The following is a 17,724-nucleotide window of genomic DNA, read 5'->3' on the forward strand; positions in this document are numbered from 1 at the left end:
GAACTTCTCAAATTGACCAGTTTTATATTGACCAAATTTTCATTTTACCTTCCCAATACTTTTATTACATATTTCTGATCTCTGCCTAACATTTAGCCAGGCAAACTGCCATCTTTAATTAAAGTTAATGCCCATATAGAGACCCTAATAAAATACCCTAACTAACATACAATGAGTTCGTAGACATTCTGCAAAACTCTTTGGTATAAATTTTCTTATTTAATCCAAAATGTGTCAATTTTTGATTGATTATATGAAAGTATCTGAGACAAGTCTCCATCAATTTAGAGATTTATTTTGCCAGGGTTAAGGATTATGACCTGTAACACAGCCTCAGGGTGTCCTGAGAACATGTGCCCATGATTATTGGGTTATGGCTTGGTTTTATATGTTTTAGGGAGATATTAACTAATACATGTGTGGTATACATTGGTACAGTCCAGAAAGACAGGACAACCCAAAGAGGGGGTGGGGTAGAGATGGGGGTCCAGGTCATAAGCAGATTGGAAGATTTTCTGATTGGCAATTGGTTGAAAGACTTGAGTTATTATGCAAAAACATAGAATCAGTGGAGTGTCTGGGTTAAGATGAGAGGTTGTGGAGACCAAATTCTTATTACATAGATGAAGTCTCATACGTGGCCACCCTTAGAGGCAGTAGACAGCAAATGTTTCTTACTCAGACCTTTAACTGGTGCTGGAGTCTCCACTTACCTCTTCAGAAAAAGACCTGGAAAGGGAAGAGATTCTCAATAGAATATAAATTTCCCCCACAAGACACAGCTTTGCAGGGCATTTCAAAATATGTCAAAGGAATACATTTTGAGGCAAAATACTTCAATTTCCTTCAGGGCCTGCTATCTGTCATGTGATGCTATACTAGGGTCATATTGAAATTTGATATCTTATTGCTACAAATAGCCTATTTTTTCAGTCTTAGGATCTCTATTTTAATGTTAGTGGTGGCCAGTTGTATCTAAACTCCAAAAGGGAGGGGGCATAATGAAGCCAGTCCGACCTGCTCTTCCTGTCGTGGACTGAACTAGTTCTTCAGGTTTCTTTGGAATTCTCTTGGCTGAGAGGGAGGTCCATTCAGTTAGTTGTGGGGCTTAGAATTTTATTTTTGGTTTACAAGCTGTTCTTACCTGAATACCTATTTTTTGAAAGGTATCATGCCAGGCAATATTGAAACTAGAGATTAACAAAACCAAAATTCTTCTTTCATGGATTTTAAGTTCTAGCCTGTGGACAAATTCCTATTTCATTCAACTAATTTGTACTGAATGCTTACCAAGTACCACAGTATCACTTATTCAACAGACATACTAGAAATTAAAAATTCAAAAGGTTGTTATCCTTTACAGTAATCACCTGGGGAATCTATATACTAATTTTTTCCAAGGTTGGCATTGCTCAGAACATTTCTAGAATTGGTATATTTGGAATTTGATTACTTCCAAGTATATTTAAGTCTTATCAGGAAAAACAGCTGTCATTACTGTAAACTTACACTTTGTTTAAAATCTGTATGTTATATAATATATATTGTACATACACATTATGTGTGTGTGTGTATATATATATGCAACTATCTAGTTTGATCACTCACCCTACATACAAAAAGTGACACTGTATGACATTTAACAGTATCAACGAAAGTAAATCTTTTCTTAGAGGATTAAGATGTGCCATTCTCTAAGGAAGTGTGGCTGGCTCTGAAAGAGGTATATGAAAGATAGTTAGAACACTGGTGACACTGTCTTGGTTTATTTCCCATGCCTACCCCAAGGTGATTACTTTATGGACATCTCTAATTTACCTGGATAAATTCTAGTATATTTACCTAAAAATTAAACCTGTAGTCAAATAAAAATCTGTGTTTTTATACCTCATTAACTTGCTTATTCATTCAATAAATGTTTACTGAGCCTTCACTTCATGTAAATGTCTGAACTACGTGTTTCAAACAAAGCAAAAAAAAATAATAAACTATGTCTAAGGTAATTCAAAACACAGTATTTTTGCTTTAGAGGTTTGTAAGTTGTGCAAACCTCCATCTGAATTAAACTGACTTAGATCAAACTTCTGGCAAATGTTTAATTTCTCCATTTGAGTCTGCTTTATATTCTAATAAACTTCAATTCTCCCTTTAAAGGTAAACAATGGAGAGTGAAGACAAAAAAAAGTTACCTGGGTGTTTATCTAGACATGCCTGTGGGCGCCCCTTCCGCATATAGAGCAGAACCCCTCTAGAGGGGTCAGGAGGAACACCTCCTAATGCCTACTGCCTAACTCTTCAAGAGTTATTGAGGAAGGCCATCTCTGTTGCAGATTCTTTCTTCTGCATCCAAGTATATCAAATTCTGATCAGTCTTCAAGTAGTCAGCCTATTTATACACCTCACTCTTCCAAAATGTATTCTTTTACTTTAGAGAAATCTGTACAACTTGGTGTGGTTTCTTCTAATCCTTTATATTTATATTTTTAAAATCTTTACACACTATTTCAGCTGGGTTATGGCTATATTAAGTAAGTACAGCTACACTGCAAATTAACCTCCAAACTACAGAGGCTGTTAAAAGAAAATCTCAGGGAAATTAAATTTAACAGAGCTTAATTGAGCAAAGAACAATACACGAATCAGGCAGCCTCCTGGGTTAGAGTAGGCTCAGAGAGACTTCAGTGTATGTACCACATGGTGGAAGAAGATATATGAAGAAAAAAGAGAAAGTGATGTACAGAGAATGGAAGTGAGGTACAGATGGCCAGATTGGTTGCAGCTTGGCAGTTGACTTTTTGAACACAATTTTAAAAGTTGGCCACATTTAATTGCCCAAAATTTGGTGATTGGCACCAGAGTAGATAGTTCAATTATACATCCAGTTAGGTTTGAATTTACTGTATACGGAGAAAACATCAGGCTAAACTTAAAATATGAAACGAGGCAGCTTTGGGCTAAACTTAATTTAACAAGGCTTAACTAAGCAAATGTTTATTGTGGGTAAGCAGAAAGCTCCACTTCACCTGATAGTTTAGGAACTGTACAATTTGGATGTCAGTAGGACACACAGACAGCACACACGTGGCAACATTTAAGGACAGATTAACAAAGGCACCATTTACAAGGTGTTGGCAGGGTAAGAGAAACCACAATAAAGCTGCAATATCTCAGGGCTAACCGTAATAGGCCAACCCTAATGCCTAAAGTAGATAAAGGAGGGAGAAGATACTGGAATTTGGAAATAGTATAGAGAGGGCTACCTAAAAGGAGCAGTAAAATTTGCTCAGGGGGATCAGAGAGCCTGCAGCAACCTCCCAGGGAATAAGTCAGTAATAAATGTCCTGACTTTACTGTATTCCCCATTTCAGTCTCCTGCTGGGGATCAACAATCACACGCAAAGCCAGAAAGGAAAGGAGGCTTTTATGTGGCACTTCCAGACCAACTTCCTAGGCACAGAGGAAGGTGGAGAAAAGAGAGAAGAGAGTGTAAAAGAGAAAATATCCAGCACTGGAAATTGAGTTGACCTGAGGCTCTATTCCTGGTCCATGACAGGAGCTCTATAATTATATGTTGAATTCCACTGAATTAATTATCTGGAGTTTGTGTTTAGAGAAAGACACAGAATGGCTATGCAATAAATATTTACCAATTCACTCATTCTAATGATTCCATGAGCATGGACTCCTCTGACTAAGCACCACTGGAAATCCCAACCACCAGGTATAATGTTCACTCTTTCTACTTTTGATGCACTCCAGAAGAACAGGTTAAATTGTGGTAATCTATCAGCAGCTTTAGTTATTTGCTGTGATTATCAATGTGTCCTGTAAATAGCTGGCTTACCACAAGTACCACTTTTGACTAAATTGAATCAAAAGTTCCACTTAACTTGCACAGTGTTATGGGAAAGGTGGATCCTAAGTGCCCCTCACCATCTATCTTATTTTTGGAATGATAAGAAAGGAAATCGCAAGTGAGAATTGCGATGAAAACCTGAACATCAGTGCTTCCCTCAATAATAAAAGGGATATACTCCATGATAAAGATGCCATGTGAGATAAGATACAGCCTATTCCCTTACCTTTGGCATCTTTCATTTACTATGTGAACTTGGTCTCGATATTTTCAAGCTCAACTAAATACATCAGAATAAAATATCTCAGAAATTTATATCTTAAAATGTTTACAATAAGAAATGTACCAGCATCACACATGCTATCTCAAAAGACTATGTCAACAGCATCCATTATAACAAAAACCCTGAGTTCTCAATTAGTGCATTTAAGTTTCAAGGAAGGGAGAGATACAGTCACCAACTTTGTTATTCAAAACTCACCTATCATTTTCACTAAAATGTGTTTGATTTGTCCAAGTAATGGATTTTAGGAAATTGTCTGAAATACAAACAAGATCTAAAATATTATTTACAACGACAGAATAATAATGTAAATGTGTTAGTTCTATCTTAATAATATATTAGTACCCCAAACAGGCTTGGTATACAGTTATTTTATTTTAAAACAGATTCACTCTGCTTCTTGTTTCCCATGACCTTCATGAACTGCTTAAACATACAGGTCTTGTAAAATGTCAGTGTTCTCACAATAACGTTTCAGCTCTTATGCTTCCAGAAAACATAACTTACTACTTTGCAGGATAAATAGTTATCAGCAGAACCATGTCCTTTTTATAAAAAGTGAGGCTCCCTGTGTTCAGCTGCTCTAGGAAACTCTTTCATGGATTTCAAGACCCTGACCCTCCCTAGCTAGCATGCTATACCTCAGAGACTTCCATCATGACATAGACACACAGACACACACACACACTAGTTTTTCATGTTACATCGTGCTACTAATGCATCTACCAAGACTGGTGCTTTTCAAAGGCCATGGAGGACGGGGTTTGGAGTCATACTGAGCTTGAATCTCATCACTGCCACTAGCCAGAAAGCCAACCCTGAGCAAGCTACTTAAACCTCTGTGTCTTGATTCCCTGATCTATAAAATAAGAATAAAAATAGTATCTACTTGCAGGGCCATTGGGAGGATTAATGAAATAATTCTAGAAAAATACTTTATAGGATGTGATCCATACTCCTACTTCCTTTTTCTTCACATTCCAGGTGTGGCTATTTTGTTCACAGGGCAAGAAGTTGCAGGAAAAATGGCTTCTAGCAGTGGGACCTCCTCATACATGTGACCTGTTCCTGATTAGGGAACTGCAAAAGGTGAAAATTGGGTTCAAGACAAATCCGTGACATATAAAATACTATTTTCCTTAGATGTGTATACTCAATGCATCTTTATTGAGAACTGTTAGGTTTAACATTATAAAATCGCCGATGATTTATGTCTTGGTCCCTTTGTGCTGCTAAAATTCAATACCTGAGACTGGATAATTTATAATCAATAGATTTTTATTTGGCTCATGGTTCTGGAGGCTGGGAAATCCAAGATCCAAGGGTCTGCCTGAAGAAGGTCTTCTTGCTGTGTCAGGCTTAGCAAAAGGCATCATATTGCTTGTGAGAGAGAGAGGGAGGGAAGAGGTCCAAACTCATCCTTTTATCTGGAACCCACTCCCTCAAAAACTAATCCATTCCCAGAGAAATGGCATCAATTCATTCATGTGGGCAGAACTCTCACGGCCTAAGCACCTCTTAAGGGTCGAACCTTGTATTAGTCAAGATTGTCTTAGAGGATTAACTTACATGATCACAAGGTCCCACAACAGGCTGTCTGCAAGCTGATGAGCAAGGAGAGCCAGTCCAAGTCCCAAAACTGAAGAACTTGGAGTCTGATATTCGAGAGCAGGAAGCATCCAGCCAGCATGGGAGAAAGATGTAGGCTGGGAGGCTAGACCCATCTCATCACTTCAAGTTTTTTCTTCCCTCGTTATATTCGCTGGCAGCTGATTAGATGGTGCCCACTTGATTAAGGGTGTGTCTGCCTTCCCCAGCCCACTGACTCAAATGTTAATCTCCTTTGGCAACACCCTCAGGATCAATATTGCATCTTTCAGTTACGTTCACTCTCAGTATTAACCATCACACATCTCTCAACACTTTTGCATTTGGAATTAAATTCTCAACATATAAACTTTGGAGGACACATTCAAGTCATAGTAGCCTAGTACATGTAATTTCACACAATTCGTTATAATATTGTTTCCTAGGCAAAAAGTTAAGGATACCAAAATGAATAAGACAAAGGTGGACCCAGTCCTAACAAAACTGATGACCCAGATAATGAGGCAGGGATGTGCTCAGGGATAGGGGTAAGTGAAGCGTGTTATGGAAGGAAATAGCATCTACCCACGCACCAAACTCAAAGTAATAAGTATGGGGCAAGAGGCCAGGAGTGTTCAAGAAAAATCTCTTTTCATGGAACCCAAATGACTAGGTCATAAGTGGTTTGGGTGATGATTTGTCACAGTAACTAGTTTCCTTTGGTTACTGTGACAAATCATCACAAACTTAGTGGTTTACAACTCACTCATTACTTTTCTCACAGTTCTGGAGGTCAGATGTCCAAGATCAGTTTCACTGAGCAAAATCAATATCTAGGCAGGGTCAAGCTCCCTCTGCAGGATCTAGTGGGGCATATGTTTCCTTGACTTTCCCAGCTTCTAGAGCTGCAACGCTTGCATTGCTTGGCTTATAAACCTTTGTCTTCAGAGGCAGCAGTGTTTGATTTCATTTCAGAGATCACATTGCCTTCTTCTGTGTGTCAAATCTCCCTCTCTTTCTTGTATATGAATGCTTATGATTGCATTTAGGACCCACTTGGATAATCCAGTTTAATCTTCTCACCTCAAGGTCCTTAATTTACTTACATTCGCAAAGTCCCTTTTGTCATACAAGGGTAACATTCACAGGTTCCAGAAATTAATGCCTGGATATCTTTGGGGGCCATTATTCAGCCTACTACACAAAGGGTAAAAGCTAATTAATTGCAAGAAAGAAGTTAATGGGTGTTGTTAGAGGGTGAATGAAGATCTAGTCTTTGGGGCTGAGCAAAGTAATTTGGGAGAATATAACCTTAGCTAAGATGAACCAAATGAAGAAAAAGGAAGAATATTAGCAAAGCAGATGGTAGAGCTGATATGAAGGCCCAAGAACAGGAGAGCATGGCATATTTAAAGACTTAGGAAAGTGTTTCCTGGTTTGAGGATAGAGTAAAAATAATGGTGTGGATTGGGTAAAAGAGGAGGCTGTTGGGGTGTACATGGAATAGCTCATAAAGAATATCATAAGTTATGTTAAGTAGACTTCATCCTATGGGAATGAGAAGCCAGCCATTGCAATTCTAAGGGCAGCAGAGTGATTTGATTGGCTCTGTGTTTCAGAAAGCTCTCCCTGTTTGCCATGTTGAAAAAAAGGATTACATGAGGACAAGACAAGGTGAGAAGACTGGCTTAAGACCAATTGCCATTATTTTTCCTAGAACCGATAGGGTCCTGAATTCTGTGCAGTCTGGTCCCTGGTCCTTGGTCCCTGGGTATATTCATTTCACTTCCAAAAAATCCCTTTGAAATATATTTAAAACTCTAATTAAATGTAGTATTGGTAAAATGATTTCCACTTGTACTAGTGTTTCTGCATTTAATTTTATGTTGTAGTTATCTAGTGGGTAGCAATGCTATCAGGTGAATTTAATAGTATATATTAACTCTAACCTGAAAAAGTGGCTTTTTCAGGTTAAATATTTCAGTTAGAAAAAAAACCCATTAAGTAAAAGACTCATGAAAACCTCTTGGTAAATGACTAAAATAAGGTACTAAAACTGCTTATGATTTGAATCCATGCTACTCTGATCTTTCAGATATAAAATTATTAGTCACCATTGTTGTTATTATACATCTGGATCCTAACAGGTTCCTAAGTCCAAAAACAGATAACTGAACAAAATGTTGCTTAGATGTACAGAGTTGTTAATCATGCAGATCCATTACTGATCTTAAATGTATAAGTGTCTTCATTTCAATTTCCCACAAGTAAAGAGCCTTGAACAAAGACTTCAAAGCATTGTTTTATTTGGTAGTAATCTCAAGAAGCAGAAGGGAAGGAGTAGGGAAAATGAGATGATGAAGAAGAAAAAATCAACATAAGTGTATTTCAAAATTACTGCTATGGATGAATAGGCTAGTTTTTGCTATGACCCCTTAAGAACCTGCAAGACAGGAGGCTGGAGAATTTATCTTGTTTCTGGATCAGAAGCAAGATCTTGATGGTTGAGGGTTGAGTCCATGAGAATTCCCTCCTTCATGTTTATGGGGAGGAGTTTATGCAGGCTGAGAACACCTCTCAGGATTAGGAGAAGGCCCTGGGACAAGATGTCAAAGGATATCAGAACAAGCTAGGGAGTTTGAACTGGCAGAGAGCTTCTCCCAGCATCTGTGGCTGGTATAGAAATAAGCCAAAGCACGGTGATGTGGGTATCAAAGGCATCTGCCACAGTAAAGAGTCTATCCTGGAATCATAAAGTTTCTGCAGGTATGTGAACTTTGCCATCATTTCACAACACAATTTATCTAGATTTGACTTTCATAGGATTATTTTCCCCTCAAAACTTGATCCTGAAATTTGGGCATGATGTCAGCAAAGGATAATGTGGTTCCTTGGGGATGGCGTCAACAGAAGTAAATTTCATTTTCCAGATCATGGGATATATCCCTCAGAAAAGAATAAAATGAAGAGATGGGTCCAAGATGGGACCAACAACAGATTGAGTTGAAGGGAAAACACTGACTATGGAGGGTGTCACCAATATGAATCAAACCACAGGAGATCATGGCAGACTCAAATCCTTTCTGAGCAAGGTTCAGTGAACAAGGGATGAGGTTCCTATGTAAATGAGGATCCGAAATCATTAAGATCTCAGAGTATGAGAAAGAGTAAGGGGGTATATCAAGGGAAGAGAGTATTACATACTTCCCACTGAGAGCCGAAAGAGTAATACATTAGAAGTATGAATATTGATAGAAGGGAAAAACTAGTGATTAAGTTTTTCTATAGGGTAAAGATGGCAAAGAGCTTATCTAAAACTAGGTCACCGAATAGGATTGAAGAGGAAATAACTAACTGAGACATGGCAAAGGGACAAATTCAGTGATATCCTAACACGGATTAGATGGGGCTAATCAGCACGTCTCCCCAACTAGAAGTCCAGCTTCTGAGAAACAATGACTATTCCTTTATAATTCTATATTCTACAACTGAAATTATATAGAGTCTTAGTGAATATAGATTCCATTAAAAGAGCCGGGTTTCTAACTTGATCTACTGAGTCAATAATAGCGTCATCCACCAAGCTACCTAATACAGGGACAGGAGCAAAATTATGAGAAAATATGAAGTTGTTTTCGGACATTTTGAGTTTGAGATGTCCATGAGCATACAAACAGATACATCTAGTAGGAAATTAGATACATAGGAGTTCAGGAAACAGGCTCAGCTGGAAATATAAATGGGGAAACTATCTGCATGCATGGCAGAGGATGTCAGAATTGTGCAAATGAGCTCTCCTAAAGAGTATAGACTGAAAAAAAAAAAAGTTGAGGCTTAAGAATAAAACCATGGAACAGCAAAATTCAAGGAATGCTAAAAAGGAGCAGCCAAAAAGATAGGAGAGTAGGGAGTCATGGAAATAAATTAAGTGACGCAGAGGTAGAATATAGTAAACTTTTTTTTTTTTAGGCCCATCCGTGCTATGGAGGGTAATGTGCATTACCCTAAGTCCACTGATTTATAATTATTCTTCTTTTAAATTATTTTTAATTTAATTAATTTATTTGACTTTAGGTGCATACTGTATCTGGCATTTCTCCCCACATTATCCCTCCCCACTCTCCCTTTCCTCCCCACCCCCTGCTGTCTCTCCCCTACCCCCCACCACTGCCCCCAGTGTGTGATGCTCTTCTCCCTGAGTCCACATGTTCTCATTGTTCAACACCCACCTGTGAGTGAGAATGTACGGTGTTTGGCTTTCTGTTCTTGTGTCAGTTTGCTGAGAATGATGGTTTCCAGATTCATCCTTTTTTTTAATGGTTAGACTTAGCAATTATAAACCTTAAAAGGAGCTGTGGAGTGGAATAGCAGGACAGGAAGGCAGACTGAAATAGATGACAACTGGAAATACAAAGCTCTTTTTCTAGAAGTTTGCTGCAATTTAAAGAAAAAATGTTAATAGCTAGAAAGAGACAGCATGACGAGAGAGAGATTGGTGTTTTTTGTTTGCTTATTTTTGTTTTGTTTTGTTTTTTAGACAGGGTCTCTCTCTGTTGCCTAGGCTGGAGTGCAGTGGTGGCAATCATGGCTCACTGCAGCCTTGACCTCCCCAGGACTCAGTTGATTCTCCCACCTTAGCCTCCCAAGTAGCTGGGACTACAGGTGCACCCCACCTTTTTTATGGAGACAGGGTCTCATCCTATTGCCCAGGCTGGTCTCAAACGTCTGGGCTCAAGCAATTCGCCCACCTCGGCCTCCCAAAGTACTGGGATTGCAGGCATGAGCCACTGTGCCCTGCCTGTTTTTATTTTTGAAGACAGGAGAGACTCAGGCAAATTTAGACCCCGATGAAAAATAACTAGGAAAGGGTGAAATCTGAGGTGCAAAGGAGGAGATTTTCTGATAAAGTTTTATGTCTGGGAAGTTGGCCTGGGGTGAAATACAGAGCTTGCATGAAATAAGGGGCCTTCAGGAAGAAAGTCTTGAGCACTGGGATGGGAGGCAGGGTAGATACAGAAAATATGTTAGAAAAAAAAGTGGGAGGATAGTAGTTAAGAGCCTGAGAAAAGTTGTGAAGGTTTCAAATGCAATGCACGGTACCATCCATGTGGCAGATCTGTTCTTTTGCATTCTCAAGCGATCACAGTGTCAGGTGTGCAGCTTCTTCCAGTAACAATGGAAAACAGTTTTTCAATAGCCCAACAGAATTCCATGCTCTTAGCTTCAAAATGGATCATGAATGAATGGAGATAAATATGGATAGAAGAGTTCCGACATTTTCTTTGGCCATGTTGTCACTTCATATACACTACAGCAGAATATAAGTGAAATGGATGGGCAGTACAGGAGTCAGGAAACTGAGCTTTCTACTGAAATAAATAATAACAGCAATGATATGATTACCTACGATTTATTGACTGCTTATTGTACCCCAGTAACAATGCTGATGTTTCATTACATTACCGCATTTAAGCTTCATGAAGACTTCTCTCATTCTGAGTAATTTTAGTCATTTTCTCCTAATTCCAATAGGTGCACATGGAAACATACACACATATAAGTACGTGCCCATAGAAGTCTGATTTTATAATGATACACTGCTACTGAACAAAGGCTTTCCTTGACATTTTGTGCAAATTCAAATTATTTTTATTTGGAAGTTACTGTTGCTCCGATATAAGCTTTATTGTTTTATTAGCACCAAAATTGCTTTCGATCATTTTTTTTTAATCTGGGCATGTTTTATCCCACCTAAAGTCAGTTTGTTCTTTCATTTACTTAACAACTATTTATTAAATAGCTATTATCTTTTAAGTGCTTGGGATACAAGGTCGACCAGAAAGCTCTTGTCTCTCTCACATCCAGAATTTTCTGTGAAATAAAGATGAGTACATAGGTAACGAATGCACAATGTAATTTCTTGCTGCATATTTATAAATAAGCACGGGGTACTACAGAAGTACATGGCAAGGAGGGCGCTTGAGTCAGTCATAGCAGACTCGGGGGAGGCTTCTTGGAAGAAGTGACTTCCAAACTTGGATGTAAAATATAAGTAGGAGTTTGAGGGCAAATAAGGTGTATGGAGAAAAACATGGCAGATAGGGTGCATGCCGTTTACAAAGGTTGAGAGAGAATGTGGGACACAATTAGAACCTCCATGTATTTTGGCTTCAGTCTAGTGTGTGAAGAATGAAGAAGAACTGATAAAGCTACACAGAAGTCATGGGTTAGATATGGAAAGTTTTTCTGTCATATTAACGAGTTTGGATTTTATTCTTAGATCACTGGTGTGACAAGGAGGGGATGTGGAATCACTGAAGCTTAAAACCACAGGAATGTATGAGTCAATTTTTTTTTTTTGAAATGGAGTTTCACTCCTGTTGCCCAGGCTGGGCTGCAGTGGCATAATCTTGGCTCACTGCAACCTCTGTCTCCCGGGTTCAAGCGATTCTCCTGCCTCAGCCTCCTGAGAAGCTGGAATTACAGGCGTGTGCCACCACACCCTGCTAATTTTTGTATTTTTAGTACAGACAGGGTTTAACCATGTTGGCCAGGCTGGTCTCAAACTCCCAACCCCATGATTCACCCACCTCGGCCTCCCAAAGTGCTGGGATTACAGGTGCCATGGCACCCATCCTATAATTTAACTTTTGTAGAGGAAAGTTATTTTCATCAAGCACCCATCACCCTTGACATCCCACCCCAAATAACACATTATCTAAGTAAAAACAGTATACCTACTTTGCAAACACAGCTTTAAGATGATTATTCTCTCTCCATACTTGCTATCACACATGTGTACACACTTCCAACCAGTGTTCCATCTCCTCCTAGGAGAAACTCCATCAACAATGAAAAGAAGGTCAAGAGATCACAAACAGAAACTGACAAGGATTTTTCAAAACAGTAAGTTATTTTATTTCAAAATCAAAAATATGGCACAATCCTGATCCCAACAGGAATTTCTAGCTAGAAGCTGCTTCTAAGAGATCCCTAAAATTTAAATAGATCACATCCCCCTGGTGATTGCCTAATCCCTGGGTTAGCGTGAACCCTTCTCTCCTGCTTCTCACTTCCCTTTCAAAGTACATGAGCCACACCCTTTCACCTGTTCTCTTCATTCCCTGCCCCAGCTGAAAGTGAATAAGGAACACAGTCGTTGAAAAGGAGAAAAGGAAAGTATTATTTATGGAGCACTTGTTACAAGGCATGTTAGGTATTTCCAGTTAACTTTGCTACATTCATTGTGATCCTTACGGAAACCCTGTGAGGTGGGTAAAAACCCCTACTCTGCATGTGAGAAATTGAGCTTCATGGTGATTCATTTATTGTTTTCTCTGTTCCAGGCACTAGGGCCTGGGCTAGAAGCTGAGCCATAGAAACCTGCTCTGGGTCACAGAGCAGGATGGGGGAGGGTATTGAGGTCAGATCCTTCGGCTCATGCCTTTACAACTGCATCATGAACAGGGCTGGGTCCCTGTTATCGAGGTCTTTTGTTACTGGCACCCGTGTTCACACAGCTTGCCGAGTTTCTGGTTCGCTGGCTGGCCCTGCCTTTCCCTCCCAGTGGCATTCTCAGTTTATGGCTGCCTGTCAACCTTGGAGTCCTCATGTTACTTTACCCTTGGGTGTCTGTAGCCTGCTGATTCCTGACTACCCACCTGGATACACTTCCTCTTCCATTTGGGGCCAGCTGAGAACTTTTCACCTGGCTCTAGTGTCTAAGCTCCATTTTGTCCCCCAAACTCCTATTTGCCAAATACAGCCCAAGTAGGACCCCGTCTCTTCTCAGTTTCCAAGCACCTGTCACGCTCTCCAGTCCAAAGCCTGCCAGTCATTTTTATCATACCCTTCAGCAAGAGAAATCTTTAGAAGCTGCTCTGTTTTCTCTACCATTTAGTATTTTTAAAATATTGACTTATTTTTCTAAATTAAGTCATAAAGAGGTACATGATAAAGTATTCATACTGTTTTTTAAATTAAAGACTTAATATCAAATTAGATCTAGTTAGGTTTTTTAACAAATTGAATACAGACAGTAAAAAACATGCTTATGGGTACATTTGGTTTAAACATATTGTCAGAAAATTAACAAAACTATGAGATTTCTGAATGGCCATTTAGCCTACCTTTTACCTGCAGGCAGGAACATTACTAATGTTTACTAAAAGAGAGAGAGAGAAGAGAGCTTCCATTACATTAAAAAGAAAACAAAACAAAAACTTTAGGAGATGAACTGTCTAAGTTATCCATCACTTAGGGTCATTCGTACTGCAGATTGCCTTATTTATGAAAGAGTCTTAGCTAGACAGAAAGCAGGGTTTGAATAAGTTTTATAAGGAAGGAGACATTTTCCAGTGGCAGCTACCCAGTTGGTAAAATTCAGTATGTAATGGCCAAAACTACAGATCATAATGATAGTTTACCATTTTTTTTAATTTTGATAAATTTTAACTAATAAGAATGTATTTCCTGATCCAAGGTAAGATATCAATGATCAAATCTCATGCTTCCGGCTACAAAGTAATTACTACCAAAGAACAGAGTTCCCTTGCATTTGTTGACAGAGAGGCAGAGAGAGAGAAAGAATGCAAGAAAGAGAGCGGGCTTAAGAGAACCACAATGCACACATACTCTGTAACCCATCTTCTCTCCCTGGAACTCCTCACTGATTTCTCAATCCTGCCACACCAGTTTCCCAATCAAGGAGCTGTGACTTTGAAATACTGATGGTGTAGCTTTAGCCCCAATATACAAAGTGCTCCCACTTTTTGCCAGTTACTTCAAAATCTTCCCTTTATTTGTCAAGATAAACCTCCTCCCTGTAAGTAACATGAAAGTATGGTTTTTCTAAGTTAACATAAAATAATACAATGCCTATATTAGTACATGACTTTTTTAAGCAACAGAAGACTGTTAAAGCAGCTGTTATTTAAAACTGATTGAAATGAATTCAGAGTACAGGCCTAGTGCCAGGTGGCATGAACTTGTAACCCATGCTTAACTCAGATTTCTTATATTAACCATGGTAATCCAAAACATAATAGGTTTAATTGTGTGTCTGTGTGTGTGTGTATGTGTTATTAAGGTTGTATTCAAATTAAAATACTAAAAGCAGAAGAACAAGCACAGAAACTGTAGTATGGGGATTTGAATTTGGCAGAAATGGATTTAAGCAAAGGCCTTGCCAATTACTAGCTGGATAGCATCAGACAACTAATGTAATCTCAGTTTCAGTTGGAGAGATTAAAATAAGAAATGTAAAAAAGGGAAGACAATGATTCTGATATCCTAGAGACATTGTGAGGATTAAAGGGATAATAGCCAGAGTGTCCAGCACATAATATTCTCAGAAAATGATATTATATTTTCATTACTAATTATAAGTTTCTTGAAATTTGGATTTAGAAATTTAGAGAAATTCCTTTACCCTTTCCAGCTAAAATATATATATTTTTGTGAGTAGTATATTTAGTAATAAAAGCCTCAATGCAGAAATTCCAGAACTAGCCTGCTTATAATTTTGCAGTTACTTAAAAAATAAACATTCTTGTTTCACCAAAATCAGATTCCTTGGCTGATAAGTAGGCTCTCCAGGTCCTTGTTATTCAAAGCGTGGTCAGAGAAACACCAGCAGTAGCAGCGCCAAGGAGCTTGTCCAAGCTTTAGAATGTCCAACGCTATTTGGACTACTGAATCAGAAAACATATTTAAACAAAATCTCCAGGTGATTCATATGCACATGAAAGTTTGAAAATAATTGCTCTAGTACAATGGTTCTCAGACTTTATTATGTGCCAAAAGTACCCTGAGAACTCGTTAAAACAGATAGCTGACCCTTAAATCTAGATTTTTAAATTTAGTACATATGGATTAGGGCTAAAAATTTTGCATTATTAACAAGGTGATGCTGATGTTGTTCATCCAGGAACCACACTTCAGTAATAATTAAGACATGCAATAGTTCAACAATTAGAAAACAAAGTGTTTAAAAGGAAGAAAATATTAAAGATTAGAACCAAAACCAATGAAACATACAACTGACAAATAATAGAGAAAACACATAAAACCCAAAGTTGTTAAGAGATTAGTGAAATAATAAACTTTATATAGATTGAACAAGAAAAAAAGAGAAAAGGTGCATATTACAGATATCAAGAATAAAAGAGAATATGTCTCCACAGACCCCAAAGGGATTAAAAGTATAATAGGAAAACATTATGGATAACTTTGTGACAATAAATTTGAAACACTGATGAAATCGACATATTTTTTAATGTCTTTGTATTTTAAAACTTTATCTCATTTAGAATATTCCCAGAAAGAAAGTTCTGGGTCTGAATGGTTTCACCAGGGAATTCTATCAAATAGGAGAAAATAATACCAATCCTACAAAAGTCTCTCAGAAAATGAAGGATAAACATTTCCAAGGTCATTTAATAGGACTAAAATTACGCTGATATCAATGACACTGCAAAAAAAAGAAAACTACAATTGTCCTCCCTTATTTTTAATTTTGCTCTCTGAAATGTCACACAGTCAACTGCAATCTGAAAATATTTAATGCAAAATTCCAGAAATAAACAATTCACACATTTTAAATTGTGTGCCATTCTGAGCATGATGAAACCCTTCAACATTCAGCTCCACCCTCCCTGGATGTGATGTAAGCCTTTGCTTAGCATCTCTATCCTGTATAGTTAGTCACTTAGCCCTCTGGGTCATCAGACGGTTGTGGTGTTGCAGTGCATGTGTTCAAGTAACCCTTATTTTACTTAATAACGCTCCCAAAGTGCAAGAGTAATGATGCTGGCAATTTTTGTTTGCCAAAGAGAAGCCATAAAGCGCTTCCTTTAAGTGAAAGGTGAAAGATCTTTGTTTAATAAGGAAAGAAAAAAAAATATGCTGAGATGGCTAAGCTACTGTATGAATGAATCTTCTCCCAGTCATGAATCGTGAAGAAGGAAAAAGAAGGATGCCAGTTTTGCTGTCACACATCAAGCAGATGATCCTCCTTCTGTCTTATTGTCAGAAGGTCAGTAGCAACCTAACGCTAAATCCCAATGCCTGTATCAGTCACCTCGCTTCATCTCATTACTTAGGCATTATGTCGTCTTACACTGTCACATGAAAAAGAAAGGTGAGACCAGTACAATAAGATATTTTGAGAGAGAGAGAGAGAGAGAGACTGAGAGAGAGAGAAAGTCCTCCATGAATAAGGAGGGACTATTGTACCAAAAGACTTTTCCTAGTGAAACTCCTTTATATTATATTAGCAAATACGATTCAGTAATATAGCATAATAGGGTAAAAATAATATGATCATCTTACTAAGTGTACGCTAAGCATTTGAAAAAATCTAACATACATTCTTGATAAAACCTCTTAGCAAATTAGAAGTACAGGGCCAATATTTCAATATGATAAAGGCCATCTGTGAAAAAACTGCAGCTAGCATCATACTCTATGATTGAAAATTGAATATTCTCCCTTTGAATATCTATCTCAAAAGTAAGAATTCCTACTCTCACCTCTTTAATTGACTTTGTATTCAAAGTCCTAGCCAGTGCTACATAACAAGAAAACCAGTAAATGACACACAGATTGGGAAGGAAGAAATAAAATAGGCTGTATGTGTAGACTTGATAATACCTACAAAAAAGCCTAAGAAACCTAGAAATATAAGCTATGAGAGCTAATATATGTGTTTAGAAAGATCACAGAATATAAAATAAAAAATCCAAAATTAGTTCTATTTCTATATGCCTGAAGTGAACAATTGAAAATTGCAATTAGAAACAATATAATTTATAATAGTGTCAAAAAATAAATACATAGGAATAAATTTAACAATGCATGTGCATGCCCTCTACACTGGTAATTACAACACATTGCTGAAAGAAATGTTAGACTTAAATAAAAGTAGAAATATACCATGCTTATAGTTTTGAACAATCAATACTTTTAAGATGTCACTGAAATAAAATGCCAAATTTTT

This window comes from Sapajus apella, unplaced genomic scaffold (genome assembly GCF_009761245.1).
Source record: "Sapajus apella isolate SASKATOON/1434 unplaced genomic scaffold, GSC_monkey_1.0 scaffold3, whole genome shotgun sequence".
NCBI lineage: Eukaryota > Metazoa > Chordata > Mammalia > Primates > Cebidae > Sapajus > Sapajus apella.